This window comes from Lactuca serriola, chromosome 9 (assembly GCF_051521515.1).
Source record: "Lactuca serriola cultivar US96UC23 chromosome 9, Lser_US96UC23_V15, whole genome shotgun sequence".
Taxonomy (NCBI): Eukaryota; Viridiplantae; Streptophyta; class Magnoliopsida; order Asterales; family Asteraceae; genus Lactuca; species Lactuca serriola.
Window position 1 is genome coordinate 183,690,213 of NC_136416.1, and position 10,024 is coordinate 183,700,236.

The window sequence follows — 10,024 nt, forward strand, 5'->3', positions numbered from 1 at the left end:
GTTCATCTCTTAGGTCATCGCTTCGCACCATATTTTATCACTCATATATCATCGCTCATCATTCATCTCATCTTTCACCGCTCATCATTTATCTCATCTTTCATCGCTTATCATTTATCTCACCTCTACTTACCCATGTTTTACCCAACACATTTTGTAGATATAAAATACTTATACAGTTTAGACCATTTAAAACATGTATAAAACGTTTCATCCAGCATAGACATCAAATATGTAGACAATATACACACATAACACGTAATTTTAATAAAATATATTTCATATCTATGTGGAAGATGAAAGTAACTATGCACTCACTTGTTAAAGTAACTACTCCATATTCGAGCAGCGCTTCGCTTCTTAATTTATTTTCCTTCGACGAAACCTAGTATCAATTCCACTAGATTTTAGTCTAATATTCATTGCGACTAATTATTAGTCTTAGCATTATTATTATTATTATTATTATTATTATTATTATTATTATTATTATTATATAACCGTTTAAACAATATTTTCCAACAACTATGTACAGACAGGGGCCATACATAAAACACCGGAGGGCAGGATCATTTTGGCATATAGCACTTCTGAAATCTAACAACCCTATGCGACCCTTTAAACCAGATTCCCCATACCGCGAGTGGTTAAAAAGACATTATAATGACACTTATATAACTCATAATAATATCCCAAATACTTATTATAAGTTCTAAATAACATTACTATATTAAAACATAAGATATACTAACGATAGGGTAGGCGTAGCCCACTCACAACGGGTTTTCACAAAATCGGACTTCGTTGGAGCAGCATTCCCGAGCCGAAAGACTCTTCTTCTCGGAGCCTTCTGGAACTCTGGGACTCGCCTCTAGCACTTGGAAGTTTCTAGGGATTAGGGAGGAGAGGTTTGGAGTATTGAGAGAGAAACAAGGGTGAAGGTGTGAGTTTTGGGAGTGATTTACGCCTCTATTTATAGGCTGAGTTTGGTGCGAACGCAGCGCGTTCCCGAACGCGGCGTGTTCCCTAGATGAACGCAGCATGTCCGTTGCCATGCGTCGCCAAGCCGTGGGGAAGAAGGTGTGGCCCAGATTGCGCCACGTGTCACTCGCAGATTACCCCAAAACTAATTATCTTCTAAAATCCGTAACTTTCGCATACGAGCTCTGTTTTTGACGTTCTTTATATCCACGAATAAGCGGGACTGTACTCTACAACTTTTTTTAGACCCCTTTGGCTAATTTTGATTTTACTTTTAAAGTTATATTTTTAACAGGCCGAGACAGGAATAGTCCGTTAAAAATTCATAACTTCTTCATCCGACGTCCGTTTTCTTCTGTCTTTTTATCGTTGAGTTCCTATTAATGACATATTCAACTCACATTTAGGTCACGTAGGCCAAAAACCACTCAAACTAAAATTCGAGTTTCGGGTCGTGCACTGCTATGCTAAATCTTAGAAAATTCATAACTTCCTCATACAAAGTCAGATTTGGGCGTTATTTTTATAAACGCTCTCGGTTTAACATATTCTACGACTTTCGTGTAGATTACTAAGGCTAAAAAGTCCTCTATCATAAATTCACTATTTACGTCTCCCGGTACCGTGCCGGTTTTGCCGTAAAACTTCGACGGACCATAACTTCTTCGTTATAACTCGGATTTCAACGTTCTTTATATGTCCGAAACCCTTGTAACATATAATACAACTTGGTTAAGATTGATCCTTCTAAATAATCTTCCATCAAAAACTCATTTTTGATGCTTATTGTCTCTAAATTGACTAGCCTGGATCTGTGGGCGTTACAATTTTCCCATCACTCCAAGGGCATTTCTCTTTCGTTGTTTTGAAAAGATTGAGAAGTATTTGATCTCTGAAAGTGCAGTAAATCAGAATCTCTTTTCGTTTTATTTGAAGTATGTCAAACCATAGTACGAGACTTGGATCTTGATGAAAATAAGGTCCGTGAAGGTTGGATTTCCTGTTCAGACCGAAGACTTTCTAAATATACAGTTCAAGTGATTCAGAGGAGCTAATCACATTGTATATGAGTTCACTTTGGCGACTTGCCATTTATGAACCCATATGACTGGATCTCCTTATTCTACATCGTTACAAAACACAAAAAGAAGTATGAGCCTGTCATTGCACATTTGAAAAGGATGATCATGCTACATATTTGAAATTGCGAAGATGGATATTGAGATCACATATGTTCTAAAAAATAGGCACATTCTGAAGCCGGAAGAACAACCAAAGGACTTCAGAAGTTGAAGGTGGGTGTTATACGAAAGGAGCATTGGAGCATAGTCTATAAGAGAAAGGATGGTGATGTAGTTCAGAACAACATGTTCTTTCTGCAAGACAAACATCTTTACTTATCAGCCGCCTTGAAGACAATTCTTTCTTTGGCTGAAGCATGCAAACAAAACTCTGCTGCTGACCTCAAATGCTTTTTGGATATGATACACTGGTACTTATGTGTCCGAAACTCGCTTCTAAATATAATGCCAAAATTCTTTGACACGCAGAGAAGGCGCCAATGAAGACTCTCCTTCCGATTTGACACAAAGGGGGAGATTGTTAGGTTTATTATGTGTTGTGTCAAATGTATGATTTGATACTTTTGTTTATTCCGAAATGGGTCTGTCCATGTTCGGAACTGCTATGCAATGTAGTCTATATATAGCGCATGCATGTAACTTATTAGGGTTACACCCTTAAGTCATTTGTAAGCTCTTACAGAAAAGTTTCGTCTTTGTGAACTCTTTTAGAGCCATTTCAGTCTAATCATTAAACACACTTTTGATCAATATTGTTCTTGTCTTTAAATCACGTCATTAATATAAAATCTATCGATCTTTATTGTTCTCTAAAAATAGAGGCTAGGGTTTCGTTCTTAGGGTTAGAGAGGATGGAGGCTTAAGAAAATGAGGGTTGGAGGCGAGTTAAGGTGTTTAAATAGGGTCCAAGACCCTAAACTTGGGTTTTCATATGGCCTACGAATGCCCTGCGTTCCCCAAAAGTGCTCGTGTTCACTTTTCCCATGAACGCCATGTGTTCCCTCCTAGTACGCACTGCGTACCCGGTTTGGTCCAAAACCGTTCTAACTTCAAATGATCATAACTTTGCATCTCTTATCCGTTTTCGGCGTTATTTATATCTACGGAAAGGTAACAAGAAGCCTTACACTCCTATCAACTTACTTTTTCCTAAAACCAATCGAACTCAAATCCAAATTTCATAAAATGCCCAAACCAACGCAATTACTGATACCATTTAGCTCTAAAGCACAAACTGAACCCTTTCATCACATAACCAACATTACCCGCATCCAAATAGGTCTAAACCTTTCTTCCTCAAGGTCCGAAGCCTCCTGGCAACAGATATTCGGGTCACATTCCCGTATTATGAATCCATTTAACACAGGATGTTACACGACGTGTGGTAGTTGGTGGTGATATAGTTTGCGTTTGATTTCTTTGAATATGTGAATCAGTGTATAATAGATTGTATTAAGTTGTGAATTTTATGTATTAAACTGAAAACGAACTGTATTAAGTTGTGAATGATTGTATGCATGAAAATATCAGACTATGAATTAATAAATTAATATGTTTATTAAACAGTGAATATGATATTTTTAAACTATAAATATGTCTTATAAATGGTATTTTTTTTTTAAAGAAATCTACAATATATAAGACAAAAAATAATAATTTGTCAATGTATAATTCTATTTTTTTTATTAAATTTTATATATTTGGCTGCAAAAATGACATGATATGTGTTACAAATATTATCAAATAAATGAGGGCTAAATTTTTTGTTATATTAAGGTGTGAATACAACTAGAAATGCCACTAAATTTGGTGTTAATCTGTTGCCGATTCGATGGCAGTCCAACGATGTTCCGGTGTTTAGGTGGCAGCCGGTTGTAAAGGAGTAAATGGAGAGTTTGTTTTATTTAATAATAATGTTTGATTTTTTTCAAAATATTCTTAATGAATAAATTACAAAAATGGTTCTTGAGGCTCCTAATATTTTTTGGTTCTTATTTGACAAAATGTTTCGTTTTGAACAGAAATTTCGTTCGACACTATAAGCTTCTAGCGTTTAGTTTAAAGAAAACGCTCCAAAGCCAAATGTTACTTCATGTAATGTTTAACAAAACGCTACAAGCTATCCGCTACAAATTATCCGCTACCAGCTAGTTTTGTCGAAGACACCCGTAAAAAAGTTCAATAATAAAAGAAATATTATATATAGTTATAAATATGAAAATAACTTTTTGTATATAGGGATTTATATATTAAATTGTTTGATTTTAAATATTACTCCGAATATCTTTAAATCATTATTGGAAGAATATTAAGAATAAATTGTTATTCAATATTAAACTTATTAAATTTAGAGTTTATATAAAATAATTTTTTTTTTAAAATGAAGAAAATAAGACATTTTATAAAGAATACATGAAAAAAGAATATAGAAATAAAAACAAATAAAAGATACTAAAAAATAATATATAGCATGTGCATAAAATATGTAATGTCTCAATAAATATTTCTTTTATTATAATAATGATATATAGCTTGAAGTAGGCGGTGTTATTGAGGAAACAATCATCATATTCCATTATCGGCAATACCCTACCTCCTCTCTCATTCCTTAGCCTCCCAGAATTGTTTCTTGGTGAAAATTATTAGAACCCATTCAATTTTCAATATAAATTCAATAATTGAAACACCCCTGTCGTATTGAACCTCACCCTGGCTTTGGGTATGTTTTCTATCTCTATATTTTATTTTTTATTTTTTTGCGAGATTTTCTTCTATTTCAAGTGAGTATAAAAGAATTCGATTTTTATAGATCTGGCATCTGGATTTCTTCTATTATGCTGGTGTCCTCGTTTTGTTTTTTTTTTTTTTTTTTTTTTTTTTTTGAAGTGTTGAAGTTGAATCTCTTGTGGGTTTTGTTTCGATTTCAAGAAATTTGCATTTAAATATCAATTTTGAGGAGTGTTTTTTCTTCACCAAATTGAACATGTTTTGAGCTAAAAATCATGATTTGTGTTTCGGATCTTACCATTTAAATCAATAATCAAAAACCCAATTAAGTAGTCAGGTCAATCTTTCTTCCCCTCTTTGGTGTTCAACATTTTTCTTGAATTGATGCAATTATCGAAATCAACAGATTGTGTTCAACTCTTCAACAAGTATTAGGGTTTCAATTTTTGACATCGTTTTCAAACAAGTTTCTGATTTCGATTTTAATGTTTCCAGGTTTAAAACCGACAAAATGGGTCTGTCGCCGTACCCAACCCCATCCGACGCCGGTGTCCTCTGCGTGATTCTGATGAACACCGTCATGTCAATATCAATCATGAAGGAAATAGTCCGATCAATCCTTCACGTCATCGGAATCCATGTCACCTCATGGGAAGACTACTCCAATCAATCGATAACAGAATCAGTCGAACGTAGTAGAGGAACCCCATCGGAAACTTACATGGAGGAGTTCAGAAGCCGGACGCCGTCGCTCCTTTACGACTCTCTCACCATAAGTTGCCGGAGTAAAGAAGAATGCTCCGTTTGCTTGGTGGAGTTCAACCCAGATTCAGAAATCAATCGCCTTTCATGTGGCCATGTTTTCCATAAATCTTGTGTTGAAAAATGGTTAAAATACTGGAACATCACTTGCCCACTTTGCCGAAACCACATGATGATTCCAAAAGAAGAAGAAAACACTTGCCCGATGTAAGTTGTCTTTTTCTCTTTTTTCTTTTTTTTTTGGGTGATTTTTAGTGCAAAAGTACAGTTGGTGATGATGACTTGGGAATTTGCCTGTTTTTGTATATATACATGATAGATATATATAAACTGTGTAAGGTTTCCGGTGTTGTGTGCACCTGAGAAACTCTTTAGTTTTTTTTTTTTTTTTTTTGGGTTTTGTTTTGGGTTTGGATTAGAAAAGAAGTCATCTTTCTTGATGCATTTTGTGGTTAGTTTATTATAATCCGATTGTATTTACTGATTCGTAACTCGATTACTTAACATTTGAGATAACGGCTATGTTTGGTGTAGTAGCTGAAAAGCTAGCTTATAGCTGAAAAGCTAGCTGATAAAAAATAACGTTTGGTAAAACTAGCTGAAATATATAAAATGAAATAAAAGGACATGTGAGACTATGTGTTTCTATAATTAATTAAGGGTGTATTTGAAAATTTTTAAAAAAGCTCCTAAAAAGCTAGTCTAAATAGCTTTTTAAAAAGCTAGCTTATAAGTTACTTTTTGATTTACCAAACACAACATAAAAAAGCTCGAAAAATAAGCTAGCTTGTCAGCTAGCTGTGACGCGCCAAACTCCGCCAATATTAAAAAACACAGCCAATATTTAAAGACATAATAACGAGCAAAAGAAGTTGAGTTCAACATGAGACAAAATGTCTGACAAAAATATCTTGGTGTTTGGTAGGAGATGAGTTGGACGGGATATGATTGGACCGAACAAGTTGTTAAAATTACCATATTGCCTTTGCCTTTTTAGTTTTTACAAATACAAGTCAGTTAAAATTACAGTATTGTCCTTCACAAATAAGAACTTAATCTAACATATACATAACTTCAAAATTAACAAAGTTTTTCCTGTGAGCTCACAAACTAATGGTTCTGTTAAATTTTAAGAAATATATGGTCGATAGATCATTGATACCAAAATTCTCAAAATATTTAATTTTGAAATGTAAAGACAAAACAATTGACTTGTAGTTAGTGGTTGCACCAAAACCCTCTTGTAGTTGGACTAAATTGCACGTTACTTTTGCTTTATTGTTGACTAATAAGTCACACCTAATCTCTCTTGTTTATAATTCACATTATAAAAATGTATAAAAGAGTTTATGAAAAATCATAAGCATATTTTAAATTATATTTTATAAGCTGATACGGATGTAACTTATCAATTTTGACTTATTACATGTAGGACATCTTAATAAGTTATTTCTGTCAAAACATCATTTTTAGTTTATACAGGTGTGGAAGTCTGGTAAGCTAAAAAAAAGTTTAGATAAACTTAGCCAAACACCCCTAAAAACACATAGTCATTATTTTCAACAAAAAATACACAAACACTACAAATACAATGGCTCTAAGACCGATTTTTTATTCGAAACCATTTTCGTTGTTGTCATCTTTACATTTGTTTCCTTCAAGCTTCTGACCACTTAATTAATACGCAAAGATATGTAATCTAAGTTTTAAGAATTCGTGATCTTTGTCTTAGTTTATACGTTATGTTTCTAATTTGTAGTTGTAAGTTATATAAAATGTTCAAGGATATTTTGCTATTTCTTTTTCTAATTTATTGTCAAAATTATGTATCTAGTTTGTAAATGTTAATGTAACTTATCATGATGTTGGTTTCTATAACTAGTTGACATTAGTAACTAGTAACTTTTTTTAACGGTAAATTTAATCTATTTCTAAACTACTTTTTAATTTCACTTATGTTCATGACATGAGTCATTGAGTTGAACTCTCAACCTCAATGAGAGAGGACACCATCTACTACTATTGGGCTAGAAGCCCTTTGGTAGATAGTGGGCGTGTTCCGCACGGAGCGTTTAAGAGATTCTAGCTAGTTTTGCCGAACATACTCAGTAACTAATCTATCCTTTTACCTGGCAAAGATTTGCCTCCGCAGAAAGGATGATTCATTCGGATCAACATGAGAGTTCAACTACATTGCATATATAGAAATGTTCAAAAAGTCATTGAAGTTTACAATGAAAAAAAAGAGACATAAACTGAAACCAAATTGTCAATCCCAGAAAACTGAAGAAACGGAGGAAAATAGACTATAATGTGTCTGTTTCTGTAAGGATTGTTTTTTTTTTTAATGATAAATTAAATTATTTAATATGAGACCGAAACAATTTTTTTTTTGTATGTCTAATTAGTTATGAGTTTAGGATCATCATATCTTTTTAGACTTTTTAGTGTAATTGGAATCTACATGAGTTAGTGTGAAGTATGAGATTTTGATCTAATACAAATCAAGTCATGCAAAAAAAACATTTGCAATAGATGAATTTGATCCTAATCATGTAAAATGGTGAGAGTTAAAGGAATCACACCTAGAATTGAATATTTCTAGAATCCGATCTAGACCAGATTTATGACGTCGCCAAAAGAAATGGTTTTACACAAATTGGATCTGATTGGATCCAGATTTATAGGAAAATATATAGGTCCATCCCAACCGATTATTTGTTCTTCGATCTAAGAAGATTGTCTGAGTTCTTGAATCGAGAGGGTACTCGTCGAGTCGATGCCATACTCGACGAGTAGGGTTGAGAAGTGAGACTAGAGACTCGGCGAGTTGGCGGCCCAACTCGGCGAGTTAGGTCAACTGTAGGTTGACTTTGACCGGGAGAGTTGACTTTGACCAGGGGTAAAAGAGTCATTTTACCCAATGCAGTGATTAGCATTTGATTGAGTGTGTTTATGGAATTGTAGCCGGGGAGATACCGGAGCAGCAGCAATTAGCTTCCAGAGCCATAAACTCAGCAGCCAGTTCACGAGGTGAGTTTCCTTCCAGTAGGAACGAGTCTAAGGCCACAATGTCGGCCCGTTCAGTTAGCAGCAGTTTCTGGACTTCGGTCCAATGCAATAGTTAGTATGTTTGACGCCTTCGTGGCTCAAACAGGATTTGTGTGTTTATGTCAGATGATATGTTATGCTATGTCGTGTTCAGTTAGTCCGGACTTCGGTCCGATGTAGGGGACGGGGGTCCCAGTCAGTTTCGGACTTCGGTCCGATGTAGGAGACGGGGGTCCCAGTCAGTTTCGGACTTCGGTCCGATGTAGGGGACGGGGGTCCCAGTCAGTGGGCAAGGCCCAATATGTGCTTTTTATGTATTGTATGGTATGTGGTAGTTTGGGGGAGCTCACTAAGCTTCGTGCTTACAGTTTCAGTCTTGGTTTCAGGTACTTCCGCAAGCAAAGGGAAGAGCTCGGGGTGATGGCATCGCACACACCACAGCTTCAGTTTTTGTCCTGGGAGTTGATTCAGTTTCTTGATATGTTTGGATATAGTTGTGATACAGTTTTTCTCACAGTATGTTATCATGGTTTTTGAAATACGCAACGTATGGTTTTGTTATGTGATACTTGGTTTCATGGTTTTGTTATAATAAAAATTAAAATTTTTGGGTCGTATTTTGGGTCGTTTCAAGTTACTATCACTAAATGGTCTGATTTTCAAGAAAAAAAAACATAACAAACATTTATACTTTAACACTTAGTTTTTATGTGTAATTTTAAAAATTATTCAATAAATTAGTTAAATAATAAAATAATAAATTTACTAATAATCAATAAAAGCATAATAGTTTTAATTGATAAAATATAAATATTGATTCAAAGTTTAGAAATTTAAGAGTTGTGACGACTAACAAAAAACAAACTCATGTGTAACATTTATTTAACTCTTCTAGCACCAATAAGATTAAAGGTTTGTTTGATGGTTATTTATTGAGTGAGATCCAATCCACTTAAAACTTGATTGTGTTAAGTTTAACCTCTTATAGACTCAGAAAAAGGTCTATTAGAGGCTATAAGACTAAATCAGATGCTTTTAATTGTAGTATTAAATAGTCTAAATTTGAACGAGTCATACTTAACCTCTATTAGACTCAATAAGAAACATATCAAACCCCTAATAATAATAATAACTACATTTGATGTCAACTTGGGGTTAACGAAGAAAATAGAAACTTGAAGGATCAAATTTGTCATATTAACAAACATTAGGCTTAAACACTCATCTCTCTCATGATCTCTTCTTTCATATAACTTAGAGCTTGGGGGAGAATTAGAGTGGCAATTTTGAAAAATTGAAGAGAAAATCTGCTACATTCATTGCATCATATCAATTAGTGAGTCAAAGTTCTCAAGGTGATCCTTGAATTTCCTGATCACCAATAGAAGTAAAGGCGGCAGGAAAATTTTAAACATTGTTGT

General features: G+C 34.2%; 1 long non-coding RNA gene and 1 pseudogene across 3 annotated transcripts; both read left to right on the plus strand.

Moving 5' to 3' along the window:
• Window positions 1-4,610: 4,610 nt before the first annotated feature.
• LOC145075250 (putative E3 ubiquitin-protein ligase XERICO pseudogene) lies at window positions 4,611-5,996 on the plus strand (annotated as a pseudogene). 2 transcript variants are annotated; one of them, XR_013692391.1, is made up of 2 exons: window positions 4,611-4,782; window positions 5,286-5,996. The product of XR_013692391.1 is annotated as a putative E3 ubiquitin-protein ligase XERICO pseudogene, transcript variant X1 (transcript). The 2 variants fall into 2 exon arrangements; XR_013692392.1 differs by lacking the exon at window positions 4,611-4,782 and adding an exon at window positions 4,925-5,127.
• A 2,441-nt stretch (window positions 5,997-8,437) lies between these two features.
• LOC145075124 (uncharacterized) lies at window positions 8,438-9,220 on the plus strand. The gene is made up of 2 exons (XR_013692348.1): window positions 8,438-8,585; window positions 8,990-9,220. It is a non-coding gene; the product is annotated as an uncharacterized LOC145075124 (long non-coding RNA).
• The last annotated feature ends 804 nt before the right edge of the window (window positions 9,221-10,024 follow it).